An 18,628-nucleotide genomic window follows, 5' to 3' on the forward strand; every position below is an offset into this window, starting at 1 on the left:
TTCACGAGTGAGAAGGATGGAGGCGAGAGATTGACAGACGGATTGGTGCAGCTTCTGCGAGTAATGGGTCGCTGTACCTAGTCTGTCATGTGGTGAAGGAGCTGAGCCGCAGGCAAAGCTCTCAATTTACCAGTCGATCTTCCGTTCCCTACTCTCACCTGGTCTGCATGAGCGCCGGTGCGGCCGAAGATGAGATCCCGGATACAAGTGGCCAAAATGGGTTTCTCCGTGCAAGGTGGCTGAGCGCTCCCTTAAAGATAGGGTGGGGAGTTCAGTCACTTTCGGGAGGATCTCGGAGTAGACCACTGCTCCTCCACATTGAGAGAGGCCAGCAGAGGTGGCTCGGGCATCTGTTCGGATGCTTCCCGGACACCTCCCGGAAGTGGAGGGAGAAGGTCTGGGGAGAGAAGTCTGGGCGCCCCTGTTTAGACTGTTGCCCAGCGACCGTGCCCCAGATAAGCGGAAGAAAAGAAAAAGAATTAACTATAATATTTCTAGTTTCGACTTATCAGCTCTGGTTAGAGTCTGGGTCGCTTAGAGATCTTGTTTGGCCAGACTCCACGACACATCTGGGCTGAAGTCCAGGCTCTTAGCCAGGAAGCTACTCTCGTAGATCACTTTACCTTAATGCAGCCATCTCCTCAACAGACTCAAAACAGTAATTTTTATGCGTTCTAAGCAATAGCATGCTAAGCCATTGTGTTTTGTCACTTTCCTTATATACTCAGACCAGACAAAAGAGATCAAATGTAGTTGTATAAACCTTTTGGTGTTTGAGGTTGCCATGCTCCAGTGTCACACCTGGCTGGGACACTTTCAGAGACCAAATGGAGGACACCTCCTTCTCAACAGAACACAGTTCTACCAAGTTCTTAATCTTCTCCATAATATAAGTGATTACTGTGAGAGTGAGACCAATTTACCAATCGCACTGAGACCTTTCAAATGAGGCCAGAAACATGTGCTTGAAGAGTGAAGAACAATAGGTTCATAAGACACATGACATATAATGCCTTATTCTAATTAACTTTAAACCGAGTATTTTGGGCAGAAGGAGGAAGCAGGAAGAAGCAGAGGTGAGGGATGAGTGTCATAAAAGCAACAGGGGTGGTGTTGTTTACTCTATTTTTGAAGTCCTTTTGTTCATCTTGGAAATCCCTTCTCAGAATAATCTTACTGCATTTACAGGTTTTGATTCACCTCCTTACAATTTGTCGACCTCCTTACAAAATATCTGTGAGGTACCACTCTTGGTGGAGGCCAGGTGGGCAGGAGCAGATTTCATTGATAAAAACTTCAGCTTGACAGCTGGCAAAGGCTCAAATGGGCCCTGTTGTACTGTACTGCTCTCAGCACTAGAGACTTTGAGGTGATAGAGACAGCCTTTGACCAACTCTTGCTGGTAGAAAAGACAGCATAACTCTGATTGGAAATGTTCTGGGTCTTCTTTTGACAAAAGAACACCCTTGACAAACAGGTTCCATTTCAAAGCATAAGCATGTCTTATGCATGCCCGGTCTCGCGCTGAGCGATGGCATCCAACTACCCCTTGGGGTAGGTCACCTAGAACCACCGCATCCTGTCCAGACCTCTGGAAAACCCATGTCTGGTACCTTGACAGGATGAGGGTGCAAGCAAAGGGCACACCATGTCTCAGTGTCTTCTCCTCCTAAACTGTTTTAGTGAGCTGTGCTTGGAGTGTCTGAATGGCTTCCTGCTCAGGGCCTGGTCCTCGATTCTCAGGGGATCAAAACTGCTTAACACACTAACTCAATCAACATAAAACATAGAACCATTTTGTCTGAGAGCACTAACGGACCAGATGTGGGTGCAAATTTAACCCAGTCCAGTAATAATCGGTTATAAGATAAACACAAGCGTTTGATTTACATTCAAATCTTTGCACTGAGAGGCTCCTACATCTTCACAGCGCATGACTCTCTATGACTGTGCACGTCAGCATGACCGTAAGGCAATCAGTATTCTCATTCCATCAATAGGTAACTGTTCCTGATACCTCCTGAAACAAAAGGCCATGTCTATTCACTGTGAGTGAATCACAAAGAGATTAGCCAGGATGATCGCCAGCCATTAGAAACACCAGATTTTTTCCAGACAAGACCTTGCTTTCGGTTCACCAGTTGGTCATGCAAAAAGAAACCTCAATCTCCTACTGAATGGTGCAAATTTCAAGATGTTAACGATAAGCTAAATCTCTGCTTTGATTAATTCTCTCAGGTTGCGATCTTAGGAATTAATAACAAAATACTATGCTTGGACTTCAAACTTGGTAAATCCTCACATCACCTGAATATTAGTTAAATGAACTCAATTCCCATGTGCCCCATACCTAGGACTGATAACCTACCACGTGTCTCTCTGTAAATGGTGCTTTAATTTGCACATTTTTACTGACACTTACTGAAAGTTTATAAAAAAATAAAACAAAGAAACAGGGAAAGATGAACTTCAGGGCAGGAGAAAAGAATTTGCAAAAGTTTGGTGGACTGGAAAAATGAACATTTAAACAAAGACAACATGCAATTAGTAGAATTGCAAGATACAAACTTGCAATTGCTACAAAAAATAAGATTTGGTGAGTTTATATCTCTATGACTGTATTTCTCACAACTGCAAGTTTATCAATCACATTTCTGTTTTTTTTCTGAGAAAACTATTTATTGTATTTCTCTCAAGTTTTTTCATGGGTGCAGTTTATATATAGGTATGCATAAAACAACATTAACATTCAATACTAGACAAAGGAACAACTGAATAGACTAGAACTAAAGTAGGTGCGCTACTGTGAGGGGCAGACAGGTGAGGAGGATCAGCTACTTTGGACAAAGGTTAACTAACATAATGAAACACATGGATAAACATGAATGAAAACACAAAAAAAGTCCAAGACAACTAATAAGAATGGAACATAGGAGAGTGGTAGTGGGTTTGAAACGGGAAGAATGCAGTGGCAAACAGCAGGCAGGAAGGTAGGCAGAAGACCATGCAGATAGGATGGAGGGAGGATCTAGGGAGAGAAGAATAAAGGAGCAGAAAGAGCCAGGTGGGCGACAGGGCCAAGATGTAGCTGGAGAGAAGGAGGAGCCGGAGGGATGAAAAAATGAGGCACAGACTGAGGAGTGGAGCCCCTGGGTGGGGTATGGTGGTATAGCGGGTTATGACTGAAAATCGTGGAGTGGAGCTGCTAGTCTATGGACCGAGGCAGAGTCCAGGATTTAGAGTGTCGAGGTGGAGGCAGGGATCCCCCCCAGAGCTACGACATCTATTGAGATTAGCAGACTTGCTATCACGCTGCACTGATGGCTGCCAAGAAACAGGGAAGTGATGGAGAGGACTGATCAAGGAGTTGAAATGGTGTGGGCCACTTCTATCACTGTAAGCACCAACGTCAGAGGAACACCCTCCAGTCATTGTAGTGCTGATATATGTTATTCAGGGCAGACAGTTATTTCCAGGTGGGCAGACTGTCATTTCCAGGTAGGCGGACAGTTCAAGATAGACAGACAGTTTAAATACAACCTCTGTGGTTGTTTCAGGACAGGTAGACAGTTCAGGACAGACAAAAGGTTTAGAAGGATGGCAAAAGAAAGGGCTTATCAACATACAAATCTAAATTGAAGTGTATTAAGTGCACCCTGCACAATTATAAAACAAACTCACTACTATTATTAAGCTCAAACAGCTGACATGAGCATGTAGCAAGTAGCATGAGCTACAAACCTCCAGTTCTGATGGACACTCGGTGACGTTTTATGAGCCTGATCAATGCTATAGTTTATCTCTGTAGCACATACAGGACATACGTAGAGTTACCTAGTTCTCAGGTGCACTGTCTAGGTCAAATAGCCTACTTAAGTTATGCATTTGGTTTGAGATAATAGGAATGCATATCCAGTTTAGTAATTTTTACAACATTTAAAAGGTCAAATATTTAACATTTCTGGAGTTTTTACACCACTGTAAATTTTGAAAATACCCATATGAAATATTAAAATTTTCCTCAGAAATTCTGTGTTGTGTATCTGGTTTATCAAATGAAGGCATAAAACATTAATTTACATTTTATCTTTCAATTATTGAAAATTAAACTTTTGGGAGGAACAAACAAAATGGCATTTACTATTAGAATTAAACAATAGTAATATATTTCTGCTGCATAATAGTTTGCATTGTTGACATTACTTCAGCATTTTCCAATCTCAAAAACAGAGACCCAGAGAGAAAAAAACAGAGAAAAACACTGCAGACACTGTTTTAGTGTTAAGCAAAACTAAGCAAATCTAAGCAAAACAGAGACTTTGAAATGATGGGATGGTTCACTCTGCAATATTAATTACATACAAAATTGGCTAATTAAGTAATTTATTTGTTTATTTATTTATTTTTTGTACTGCCCTTCAAAGGCTACATGCATATATGTTTCCTGAAAATAAAATAAGTTCAAATATCCTGGTGTTCCGAATTGTAAAAGTTCTCCATCTGGAGACATTTAAATATTTTGTAGTATTTGTGTGTGAAAAGATGGATCTCAAAATAAAACAGCCATTGTTGGAAATAATTTACAGATTGAGATTACACCTGTAGTGTATGCATAAATTCACTGCATTAATCACCTCCATTAAATGGCACAAGTAGGTTATCTGTTAGCACACGTATGTGTCAGAGCACTTTACATTATAGTACCTTATGTCAACTTGAAAATTACCTTAAATCTGTCAAACAAATCAGTCCTGCCCTATGATGTCACTGGCTGTTCATCCATACTAATTATGCATATAAAAATTCAAGTGCTGTATCAAGTCATTGGCAGCCACAGCTGAGCTCAACATCTGAGATGCTTCTCTTTTTACATACTTTTGCTTTGCAGCAACTTCAAACCAAAGCAGGTAACTCCATTTGCGATTGATGGGAGACCCTAAGTACCCACTATTTTCCAAGGATGGAGACATAACAATTGGCACTTACTTTTCCAGTCCACAGCAAAAGAAACCTTATCTTCATTTATGTTTAAGCAAAAAAACCTCAGCTATTATCATGCTCAAGGTTTGTTAAAATTTAAATATTTTTGCAGATAATGTACTTACTGTTTTTACTGTTTACGATATATGTAGGGCAGAGAAAGTAAAGTAAATGCAAATTATATTCTTCACTTTTCCAATTGATGTATCTGTTTGTTAATTTAATTGCTATTTAGCCAATTGATTTAAAATGTAATTTCATAGTGTGAATCTGAGAGATTTTCACTGGCTCAAATGACGATCTTTGCCATTGAGAGATTAACAGAAGTAAACATTTGCTCCCAAATGTTTCTATTGGTTATCAAATCTATGATACCTGTGGTTCAAGACTGTCTACCATAAGTGCTATTATGGCATTATTGAATGGTCAGAGTGTATGCTGCAGGAAATAGATGCAATGGACAGTTTCCAATACATGCTATCATAGGAGAAACAGAATCTTTAGCCACAGTGATTCTGTCCAGAACTACGGGACCTTTTAAAATTCCAGTGGTAAGGAATAACTGTACAGCTTATTCAATACAATGAAGTGTTTTGATGACTGTTTCATGTATTTATTTTTTACCTTTTGTTTTGTTTTCTCTTAGATAAGTCACTCCAGCTTAGATGCTGACTGTCTCAGTGATAGGAAAGATTACCCCTATTTCTTTAGGACCATGGCTAGTGATTACCACCAAAGCAGAGCACTTGCATACATTGTCAAACATTTAGGCTGGTCTTGGATTGGAGCTGTGAACAGTGACAATGATTATGGAAACTATGGAATGGCTATATTTCTAAAATTAGCCCAAGAAGAGGGAATTTGTGTGGAGTACTCTGTGAAATTCTCCCGAACAGAGACAGAAAAACTCAAGAAAGTGGTAGACACAATTAAAAAAGGCACAGCAAAAGTGATTGTTGCATTTGCTTCACTTCTTGAGATGGGCTTACTTGTTGATGAATTAATTATTCAGAACATTACAGGCCTCCAAATGATTGGTGTGAAATCATGGATAACTGTTAAGGGTTTGATTACTCCAAACAGTTTCCATGTCCTGGGAGGTTCACTGGGGTTTGCAGTGAGAAAAAGTGATATTGAAGGTTTTTCAGATTATGTCACAAAAGCATTCTGGGAAACCACTTTAACATGCTTACAGACTGGGGAAATTCTTCTCCAGTATGCACTAAGTTGCAGCATATATGAGGATCTGCTTGCATTAAAAAACCACAAAGAAGATGTGCCTGAGCAAAGATTTCTAAGCTATGTTTACAAAGCAATTTATGCTGTGGCTCATTCACTACACAATCTACTTAAGTGTAAAAGAACAAGAAAGTTGTGAAAAAGGCCTGACAATACAACCACAGCAGGTAAAGATAAAAGACAGATTGTTTGAAAGGGAGACAAAGAGAGGAACATACATCTCAATGATTAACGCTCTCTTTTCTCTCGTACACACACATACATTTGATTTAACTAGGTGGTTGAGGCCCTGAAAAAGGTTCATTTCATCTTAAATACAGGGGATAGTGTATGGTTTGACAACACTGGTGGAGCAGTAGCCCAATATGAAGTTGTCAATTGGCAGCAGAATTCAGATGGATCCATCGAATTTAAATCAGTAGGATACTATGACGCCTCACTTCCCCTGACCAGCGCTTTCTTCTCAACACTGAAAACATAATCTGGGCTGGAGGACAGCTGGAGGTAACTAGTCACTATTCAAAATAGTTTAGTTTTGTGTGCTGTATAACTATAATTTGAGTCTAAAATATGCTTTTAGTTATGAGTTAAACCTTTGCTATTCAATTCATCAACATGAGCTAGGAGATCACATAACTTTATTATCTTAAGCGAGAAAAAAAACAAGAAGTAATGATACACATGGCTAACAACTTTTTAACAATATTTATGCATTTATCTTATGGCAGTTAGTATAGTTAGACATTCTAGTAATTAAGTCTGTTAACTTTTTTTTTTTTTTTACAGTAACTGAAAAAATCACATTTACCTGCTTATATAAGGTCCCTCACTGTCCTGGACTATGACTGTTTTTAAAAACTTTAACACATTTTAAACACATTATTGACATTATTTTTAATCTTTATACACATACTTCAAACTTGGCAGGCCACTATTTTTACAGCTACATTATTATCCCAGCCGCAATTAATCATTATATATACACACCTACAAATGATTAAGCATATAAATCATTGATTTGTTGTTTTAAACACATGCACACAAAGATTATTTCACACAGGACTTAACTTAGTGCGATGCATAACAAATCTTTAGATGCACCCATAACAACAAAATACAATACTTTAACCTTTTCTAAAAAGATGTATCATAAACAGTTTTGACTATCATTTCTTTTCAAGTCTGCTCGTTTAATATAATTTTACCACAGTTGTCAGCATTTTTTTTTCTGGTAGTGGTATTATGTATGTGAAAAAAAATCTAATTAAAGCCTCCACTACATATATTCTGGCACCCATCATCACAGCAAGATGATATTGTAAGCTGCTGGTGTCACAGAATGTCTGTTGTTTTGAACTGGCTGCCTCCGGTTTTGCTTTGTTTTGTCTCAGCTTGTGTGAAGTGATTGTAACATCTGCCTAAAAGTGGACAAAACAAGTAGCTTATTGATGTTTCAGTCATGGGGAGAACTGCTTATTATCAATATAATGATGCATTTAAAAGTTAATGACCAAATAGATGTTTATAGAAGTTCACATTGCTGTTGGAGATTAAATATCACAAAACAATTGTGGCAGGGTGAAAAAACACACGGCAAGATAGAGCTCAAAATAAATACCCCAGAGGGTGGATTTATTAGAAATGATAACAAATACAAGTGAGAATGATAGTCCCAAGACGTGACAGGTGCTGCAGTGCTCTCCAGATTCTCGTAGTCGTTGTGGTGCAGTGAGTCCGTGCTTTGGGGTGGTGGCTGATCGGTCACATGCTGTTGTCTCAAGTAAACGCAAGAAATAGGATATTACTGTTAGCTTGTACGGAGTTCATACTCACCCCTCTGGTGTGCCTTGTGGCCTTTTCAAGTCAGAGGGGAATCGCAGCTGCAACCGATCAGCCTGTGATGAGTGAACCCAGGTGCGCACACACACACACACACACACATGCACATATATATATATATATATATATATATATATATATATATATATATATATATATATATATATATATTATATATATACACACACACACACATACATACAGTATATATAAAATTATACAGATCCACACTTCAAAAAACCTGAAAAACCTATGCAGGGTGAGTAAATATTAAGTGCATGGTTCACCCAGAAGTAAATATTTGCTGTTAATTCACCTCAGGCCATCTTACATGTAAGCAACTTTTTCTTCTGTAGAAAAGTAATGATTTTAACTAAAATTGGTCCTTGGTGATAAGCTGGTGATATGCAAGTTAACCAAGTGCTTGAATGAAGGTGTAAAATTAACAAATTTAACTCAACATGAAAGAACTAGCTAATGGAAATTAAACAGATTTCCCTGTTTGCCTGAGGCTTGGATTATATGGATTCTAAATGTTAATAATAACTTTTCTAATATTATTTCACTTTATAAAACCTAAACATTTTGTTGGAGTATTATTTTTGTATTCCATGCATGTATGTATGTAGCCATTTTTATTTAAAAAGACCTCACTTTTCATTAAAAAAATTACTGTACTGAAGAACAAAACGTCACCCAGCATCTTGGATGGCCTCAGGATGAGAAAATTAATGGCAAATGTAATTAATTTTTTTGTAAACTATCACTTTAAGGAGACAGTCTACTAAAAAGTTCATTAAATTCAGTTGACATGACATTGCAGAGTTACTTATAGTTGTCTTATAGAATGTCTAAAATGAACTATCAAAATAAAGTGTTACAAACTAGTGCTAATCCTAGCTTTACACAATGTATGCAAGCTGAAAGAACAATTTAAATAGTTGGCATCATTTTGGAGTTTTTATGAATGCATTAATATAAGATATCAGACAGAGTTTTACTCAGGGCCCCAGAAGTCAGTAGGAAACTGCTTGCCACTTTAACTTAACTTTAACTTGCCACTTAACACTTTAACTGTTTCATATTGGGAGCCCCTATCACCCCTGATAATTTTTACTAGAAAAGCCAACTAGAACTGTAGAATTGGATCTTGTGCAGCATTACCTAGACATTTAGTCAGTACTCATCAGTACTCATTTAGAATTGTTCTTTGGAACAAAGTGATTTGTCTGGGACTTTCACATTTCTTTTCATTTTCTTTCTTATATACACCAATAAGTGTATGAGAGTTCCCCTGTGTGCTTACACAAACAGCTAGAAACATTTTCAGAAGACAACTCTCTAACAAGGGAGTTCCTTTTATTTTTTTTATGTACTTTTTTTTGCTTGTATATTTTTAATATGGTCGATAAGACACTCATGATTGCTGCTGAAGTTTGGACCATGACCAGCTTTGGTGGATGGTTTTTATGCACTTCTTGTAAGAGCCTGGCAATGGAAACATTGTAGTCGCAACCTTCATCCTTTTCCACATATAAAGTTACCTCAGTTACTCCCTGTCCTGGTTCGTGTGCTACTAGGCAGCAAGGCCTTTGCTCAGCTCAGCTCACATGCAGAGGTTCCCTCCCGAACAAGTATTGAGGCATTTAGTAAGCAGATGTATCCAACATATGTATATCAGAGTCCTGGATACGATGTTGACCTCAAGTTACTGGCTCTGTGAAGTTATCATCCAGGGTAAGCATGTGTCAGTTTGGATGGACAACATAGCAATTATGACATTTATTAATGCAGTTAATTCCTGTGCTGCTGTTGCAACTTGGCTGGAATCTTTTTTTTTTTTTTTTTGAGTCAGTAAAGACAGAAGTCAATGCAGGCCAATCGTATCAACTCATTCATAACCAACTCAAAAAGCAGATGTGCTTTAAAAATTGAAATTCTATCATCATTTACATACCTTTAAGTAGTTCCAAACCTGTATGAATTTCTTTGTTCTAGAGAACACAAAGCAAGATGCTTTGAACTTCCATGAATGTCAATGGTGACCCAAAACTTGGTTACAATTTTTTTCAAAATATCTAACTTTTGATGACTATTTGTTGTCTGAAAAAAAGAAAGTTATATACATCTAGAATTGTTTAGAGATTAATTGCAACTATTCCTTTTCTCGTCAGAACTTATGAAATGTCTGCCTATACTATTTTTAGTAATGTTTATTGCACCCTACCTCCAAAATATGATTTGACTGTTAAATTTACATAATTTTAATTCATAGTCAATATTAAATTAATCTTCATTCTTCAGATTCAATATAAATATTTGAATATATAAACACATGTAGAAGCCAAGGTCCGTGTGCAGTGAGAGCTGTCCTCCCGGTACAAGGAAGGCTGCACAGAAAGGAAGACCTATCTGCTGTTATGACTGTATTCCATGTGCAGAAGGAGAAATCAGTAATGAGACAGGTAACTTTCAACCCATTTCTACAGTTTCAAATAAAAATTTCCCTTATTTTTGTCTGATAAAATTGCTCCCTTTGTCTCTAACTAGTCATTTTGACATCCTTTCTAGATTCAAATAACTGCAAGCAGTGTCCAGGGGAATACTGGTCTAATGTTGAGAAAAATGAATGCGTGCTAAAGGCTGTGGAGTTTCTGTCCTTTACAGAAGTTATGGGTATAGTGTTAGTCATATTCTCACTGCTTGGGGTTGGATTAACTGTGCTGGTGGCCACCCTGTTTTACAGAAAGAAGGATACCCCCATAGTAAAAGCCAACAACTCAGAGCTGAGTTTCCTGCTGCTCTTCTCATTGACTTTGTGTTTCCTCTGTTCACTTACTTTCATTGGTCGGCCCACAGAGTGGTCCTGCATGTTGCGTCACACAGCATTTGGGATCACTTTTGTTCTCTGTATCTCCTGTGTTTTGGGAAAAACACTAGTGGTGTTAATGGCCTTCAGGGCTACACTTCCAGGAAGTAATGTCATGAAATGGTTTGGGCCTGTACAACAACGACTCAGTGTTCTTTCCTTTACACTTATACAGGTTCTTATCTGTGTGATATGGCTAACAATATCACCTCCATTTCCCCACAAAAATATGAAATATTACAAGGAAAAGATAATTCTTGAGTGCAGTTTGGGTTCTACAATAGGTTTTGGGCTGTGCTGGGTTATATTGGCCTACTGGCTGTTTTGTGCTTCATTCTGGCTTTCTGGCTCTCACACACTGCCTGATAACTTTAATGAAGCCAAATTAATCACATTCAGTATGCTCATATTTTGTGCTGTATGGATCACATTCATACCAGCTTATGTCACCTCTCCAGGAAAATTTACTGTAGCTGTGGAGATATTTGCCATTTTAGCTTCAAGCTTTGGTTTGTTACTTTGCATATTTGCACCTAAATTTTATATAATTCTGCTTAAGCCTGAACAAAATACAAAGCAACGTGTTATTGGAAGAATACAATGAAGTTCTGTGATTCATAAAATTAAAAAAAAATGCCACACAAATTATTAAAGACAGAACAACTTTATTCTGAACACAGACTTTTAATAGACTACATTTAAGTAACTGATACAGCAATGCAATCTTGTGAGTTTGGTTCTACCATGTACATACCATGTGTTTGCATTGACATTGAAATGTATAACAGTAACATGCTGAAAGTGTCTGAACAACTTTATAGATGTACAAATGTGCACAAACCCTTATTTATAAATACCGAATCTGTGGAATGTTTTGATTCTTTGAGTTCAATTTAATGGCATTATGCTTATCACATTAAAAGAATGTAATTTTGTTTTGTAATTTTTCTGCTGTCAATTTGTTTTGAAATATTTCTTAATGCTAAAGTATATTGCTGTAATCGTTTAACCATTACTTATGGTAAACCACAGAGAGAGTTAAGATTGAATGAGTTCAAACAAAGGGGCAGACAACAATATGGGCAGGAAGGATGACCACTGAGACTGTTTGAGATGGCAGCAGACTTGAGCACAGTGGCGGCAGATCTAGAGGAAGGATTAGGCAGGAAAACAGGCACAATGTAGCTTGAGGTGAATTTCAGAAGTCCGCACTGTTGAGACTATTTCACTCAAACGGCTCTTTACCAGGAAGGATCAACTCAAAGCGAAATAAAACACAAGACAGGTTTTTATGGATTTTAAGGCTTGCAAAGATTGCTGTCGATTGCAAGCGGGAGAGAAGCAGGTTTCTCCTTAACATCCCTTTTGCCTCCAGACGGATCTCAGTCCGCCTGAGGCCGGGGGCCGGGCAGGCCCCCGCCTTCTGCCTCCTTCCCTGCTTTGCCTCCTCCTGCTTTGCCTCCTCCGAAGCTCAGTTTGCAAGTCACTTTATTTATAGAGGAAAGGACAAGATACAGTAAATGAAAACAATTGGCCACATTTCTTGTGCGTCAGAATCTTCACTCCTTCAGATTCTTCCGGTGGCCCTATCAGTATTCTACGGAGGCCATGTTATGACCAAGAATCAAACTGAAACTAAAAGGCCACAGGTGCATAACTGTCAACATTTAACTCCAACATTCCGTTCTCATCAGGCTGACAAAGCCTGGCACCCGATGGAAGCTGTAACTGAAGGATCAAAGTTGCAAAATGTCAATACATAACCCTAACATATCCCTCCTGTTTGACGTTTAGCACCTGAAAAATAACATAATAAAGCATATGCATATTGAACTACATCTCTACTAATTACTTGATTACATAGTCGATGCTTACTTTAAACAGCAAGGTTGGGCGAAAACCCCAGTATCTGAGGAAAAATTCCCAACCGACCCCCAAAATGTTACCTGGGCGATCACCTGTAAGGCTTGCATCTTAATCATAATGTATACAATACAAAATTTAAAGCTTGAACATAGGAGGAAATGTGAAAATAAACTGAAAAGGAAGAATGAAATAAAACGGTGCCTCTTGTTCTCAGCACGGCTACTGTAGCTTATCAGTGTACCTTTTGTATCATAACATCAGCACTCAGCCATGTCACAGCTGAGACTACACACATGATACAAAACTCTCCATTTCTCTCTTGGTGAGAAGTATGGTAAAACTGAGAAATGTCTGGCTAATCATTTTAGTAATCATTGCCCTTAAACATGGTCATGCACAAACATGTTCAAATCAAGATGAGTCTTTAGTTCATGTTGTTCTGTGAACCAGTCAAAATTCAATTAGTTTCAGTTCCCTTTAATCGTCTCTCTCTTATGGCCACCAGTGTGACGTCACTGCTGCAGTCAGGTTTAGAGCAATTCTCCAGCCTCACATGCTCCCATTGGGGCGCTATAGCTGGGAGTAAGGGATTAGTTGATTTCTTCAGCAGCCAAAGGTTTTGATACCGGCCGACTTCCACCCTTACTCAGCGTCCTCCCAAGGTGTTAGCAGTTTGCAATGGCTTTGATGAATCCACGTAGATCTCTCAGCGATCTTAACTGCAGTCGGTGTGGTCAGGATAACTTTGATCAGGATGCTGTCGCCTGGTTTCACTCTTTGAGGCCTGTGGGGACAGAGGTATATCTGGCAGATCATTTGCTCTCACAACATTTCAAACATTTTAAATTTCAACATTTTGTTCATCCACTCTGCTAGTGTATGCTGCTCTTGTGGTTTCTCACACACATCATCACACAGCGGTAAACTGAACGTACAGTATTTGTACTGTTGGCAAGGTGTCAGTTAAATAAAATCCATGTGGATAAACTGAAAAGGTAGTCTGGCTTTGGAAATTGACTCTCTTAGGTCTGCAGTTATGTTTACAGCAGATCAAACAAGATTCACAATTTTTTTTTTTTTTTAGTAGTTATTAAACCCTGGTGCATAACACCTGGTGCATAAAACCCTATGCACCATCCCTCCTGTTGACACATGTTTACCATATGTCAAAATTGTTGCTATTTTGTGCACCTGTTAACCACATCTGCTTCTCGGATGCTGATGCTTGCCTTTGCATGTCTGGTATCACTGACATGTCTAATGGAGTTTCTAATGATGTTACTTTATGTATTTCACATATCTCTAGCTTCCCTTGTGCAGCTTGTTTAGCTGCTTCATCTGCCTTAGACAAAGATAAATGTGGCGGTCTGCCTTGACCTTCAAAAAGTCGCTGTGCCTCGCTGTAAAGTTTCACAGAGCAAACAGCATTTCCTTTTCTGTCTGTGTATAGTGTGCTCAATGTCACGTGTTGAGGGCCTAGCCTCGAAAATCTTTCTGAATAGGCCGTGGTCGGGCCCCTGGTCTCGCTTGTAATACATAGTCACATGTAGGTCCCTGTCAGTTTTAACTTCTGTCTTTGGGGGGTGTTGGTTCTGGTAACAAATTTAGTAGATTCTTTTCAGTGGGTGTATAGAAATTTGAAGTGGGGACATAAGGTCCCTACCCAGGAGGTTTACTGAACAGCCTGGACATAACACTACTTCTGTGCCTGTGCTGAGGCCCGTTTTGGGGTCATTGTCAGCCTCGCCTAGATCGGAGTCATTTTCTGGGTCATCTAGAGGGTCATTATTGGTCTCACCTAGTCATCTAGACCCATGAAGTTACCCCTATCCTGGCCATATTCGTATTTAAAAGCCAATCTCACAACTCTATCAATCTCTTGGCCATTTAAACGATGCGTACGTATCAGTTGGTGAAAATTCTCTAACCATGCAGTAAAATTTCCAAGTGGACCAAGTGCATTTACTGCCTCTTTAAGTTCTTGGTCTGACCATGGGCGATACGCATTAAGGTATCTATTGCGATCGTCCTCTACACCGTAATGTGGATTAGCCACTTGGATGGCTGGAAAAACGGAATCTGATTCTGATGAAAGGTGTGAGGAGTTCAAGGGGTCTTTTTTATGCTCTTTTTCTTTCTGCACTGCAACCAATCTTTCTTGTTTCTCTCTTTTTTTTCTCTTCGACTTCCACCTGTCTTTTATCAGCCTGCTCTTGCCACTTCGTCGCTTCAATTAATTGAAGTTTCAACAGATCAACCTTTTTTCCCTTGGCTAAGGATAAATCAACCTCTATTTTGTTTATTAAGAGAACGCAGTCCCTTTTGGACTAATTTACCACTGAAATCATATTTTTATTCCACTCATTGAGATATCGCACACTGTCTGCCGAATATGCATGCATAAACTTTGGATCTCCCATTAATTTACTTTTTCCTGCACCCATTTTTGCTTTTTGGCAAGAGTCAACGATTAGTCACACGTCTGATCAGATCGTCCACTGCACCAAGCTTCTACAGACACTAATTTGTCTGCGGATACAGCCGTCTGAACAAACCAACTTTTCAATTTTGACTCAAACCCAATATAATTTTTATGTTTGAACAACACAACTCCCTTCTAGTGGGGAGAAATATCAGTTGTGTTATTCCTAAACCACAACAACCACCTTATTCACCATAAATCCTAGTGATTCACAATGACGTTCATACAACACATTCATACCATTCATACCCTGCGCGCTTAGAACAATTTTTTCTTTTGTCGACAAACCAATGTCCCAGACTATTGGTCGACAGAATTCGTCTGTCGAGATTACTGTGCTTCCAAAGCAGCTAGTAATCTTGGCTTCACTGTCGATACAGATCCTTCACCTTAACAGGCAAATCACTGGCTACGAACTCGAGGCGGTACCTATTATACTGCAGTCTCATCCACATACTTCAGCCATAAAAACAATACCGTATATCACCTGATCAGTGCGTTGAGTTGTCCTTCCAACGGCTCCCGTCAGACAGCCCGGAGAAGTCGATTTTTCCAGACGAAGATTCACCGACCCCCCTCGAATTCACGCGGGTGGATTTTGCAGGCAGCTACTGCCTGGCTCTGGATCCAGAGACTGTCTCTCAGCTCCTCTTCATCCCTCCTCCTCCGCTCTGTCGTGTTGGGATCCGGCTCGAAGGACCAAGTAAATGTTGAGACTATTTCACTCAAACGGCTCTTTACCAGGAAGGATCAACTCAAAGCGAAATAAAACACAAGACAGGTTTTTATGGATTTTAAGGCTTGCAAAGATTGCTGTCGATTGCAAGCGGGAGAGAAGCAGGTTTCTCCTTAACATCCCTTTTGCCTCCAGACGGATCTCAGTCCGCCTGAGGCCGGGGGCCGGGCAGGCCCCCGCCTTCTGCCTCCTTCCCTGCTTTGCCTCCTCCTGCTTTGCCTCCTCCGAAGCTCAGTTTGCAAGTCACTTTATTTATAGAGGAAAGGACAAGATACAGTAAATGAAAACAATTGGCCACATTTCTTGTGCGTCAGAATCTTCACTCCTTCAGATTCTTCGGTGGCCCTATCAGTATTCTACGGAGGCCATGTTATGACCAAGAATCAAACTGAAACTAAAAGGCCACAGGTGCATAACTGTCAACATTTAACTCCAACATTCCGTTCTCATCAGGCTGACAAAGCCTGGCACCCGATGGAAGCTGTAACTGAAGGATCAAAGTTGCAAAATGTCAATACATAACCCTAACAGCACCAGTAAAGCCATCATGTAAGGACTCACAGAACCAGAGACTTGAGAGTTGCTTGAGGTAGTAAGAGGTACAGTATATTTGGTACACAAAATAGATGACCGAAAGAGAAACTCTCATTCATCACTGAATTAGCTATATGTGTAAAGAAATGTCTCCAGGTTATGAATATAATTATGGTTCCTTGAGGAATCGAGACACTGCGCCCAAAATTCTATGGGAACACCTCCTGCATGACCACGCTCTGAATCCGCTGTAGAATCTGTTCAATGGAAGGGCATGACGTCCATTATGTCAGCGACCAGGAAAGAATAAGGGCACGAACGGCAAAGCCAGCGTCAGCTTCAAACTCATGCGCTGGAAGGTATGCCAGAAGTATGGCAACAGGACGCATTGTCTTGTTCCTCAAGGAACCATGGTTATATTCATAACTGGAGACGTTCCTTTCATGAACTCAAACTGCATAAAACACTACTGGAACGAGATGCCCATGCTGCCAGAGACACAAGGTAAGGACTTGGAACTATGATTTGACATAAACCACTAGGATGAGAGGACTAAAGCCTGAGGTCATACCAACGTCCTATCCATAAAAACAGATGAAGGTAGAGGGGGTGGATCAACCCGCAGCGTTGCAGATGTCCAATACAAGGGCACCTGCCAAATTGGACTTTGAGGTCGCCATTCTCCTTGTGGAGTGAGCCTTGATTCCCATCCATGAGGGGAGACCAGAGGACTAATAGCAAGTCGAGATTGTCTCAACAATCCATCAACTGATGGTCTGCCTAATGCAGGCTGACCTGTCTTTGGAGGACCAACATACACAAGAGCAATTGGCCCGATCTTCTCCACAAGGCTGCCTTGTAAGGGTCTCATGTAAAGCAGGCCAGAGGGTATCAAGTTGGATGCAGCTGATATCAGACCCAGCATCTTCTGAAACTGCTTGACAGTGAGTGACTGCCCTTCTCTCACTTTCTTGACTGAGAATCAACTCAACTCGAGCAGGAGACATTCGTTCTTGCATCGTGGTCGAATCTCATACCATGCCTAGATAATTGGTCCTCTGAGCCGGAGAAAGCACACTCTTTTTGGTGTTCAGGCTTAACCCCAAACATCTGATATGATCTAGAACGAAATCTGGATGTCAGATCCCTTCGCTCTCCGACTGAGCCTTCTCAGGGGAATAACAGCCATTCATTCCATCACCAGAGCCTGCTCAGTGGGTGTAACTGTAAGGAGGTGAATCAAAACCTGTAAATGCCATAAGACTACTCTGAGAAGGGATATCCAAAGGAACAAAAGGACTTCAAAAAGAGAGTAAACAACACCACCCCCCCCTGTTGCTTTTATGACACCCTCCTCACCTCTACTCTTCCTGCTTCCCCTTCTTCTGCCCAAAAGACTTGGTTTAAAGTTCATTATCAATAAGGCATTATATGTCATTTGTCTTATGAACCTATTGTTCTTCACTTTCATGTTTGGTCTCATTTGAAAGGTCTCAGTGCGATTGGTGAATTGGTCTCAATTTCACAGTAATTACTTATATTATGGAGAAGATTAAGAACGGTGTTCTGTTGAGGAGGAGGTGTGTCCTCCTTTGGGTCTCTGAAAGTGTTCCAACCAGGTGTGACACTGGAGCACGGGAAACCTAAACACCAAAAAGGTTTATACAACTACATTTGGGATCTCTTTGTCTGGTCTGAGTATATAAGGAAAGTGACAAAACACAACAAGGCGCAATTCTGTAGCCAGATCGCCCGTAGTGTGGTGTGTGTCCCCATACACCGCACTATGTACTTTTTAAAGACCAGGTAGAATGCCCTTTTAAGTTTGTTTTATTTTGTTTTGTGTTATTTTTGTACTGCTGATCAGTTGTGCAAATGTCTATGAATTATACCAATTTGGAAACTATTCTTGCCTGGCAAAATAAACATTAATCTTGGTTAACTTGTAATATTGTCTGAAATAACTTTTCTAGTAGGTTAGTGACTTTTGAGGTTTACCGCATTGTTGGTGTGCTAGGGTGAGTCAGATCAACGATCAATGGATGGAGCCGGGGGCACGTTTTTGAGATCTTGACTTCTGGCC

General features: G+C 39.9%; 1 pseudogene; it reads left to right on the plus strand.

The window, feature by feature from the left end:
• The first annotated feature begins 5,695 nt into the window (after positions 1 to 5,695).
• LOC122322931 lies at positions 5,696 to 17,069 on the plus strand (annotated as a pseudogene).
• Positions 17,070 to 18,628: the final 1,559 nt, after the last annotated feature.

Source organism: Puntigrus tetrazona, chromosome 18 (genome assembly GCF_018831695.1).
Source record: "Puntigrus tetrazona isolate hp1 chromosome 18, ASM1883169v1, whole genome shotgun sequence".
NCBI lineage: Eukaryota > Metazoa > Chordata > Actinopteri > Cypriniformes > Cyprinidae > Puntigrus > Puntigrus tetrazona.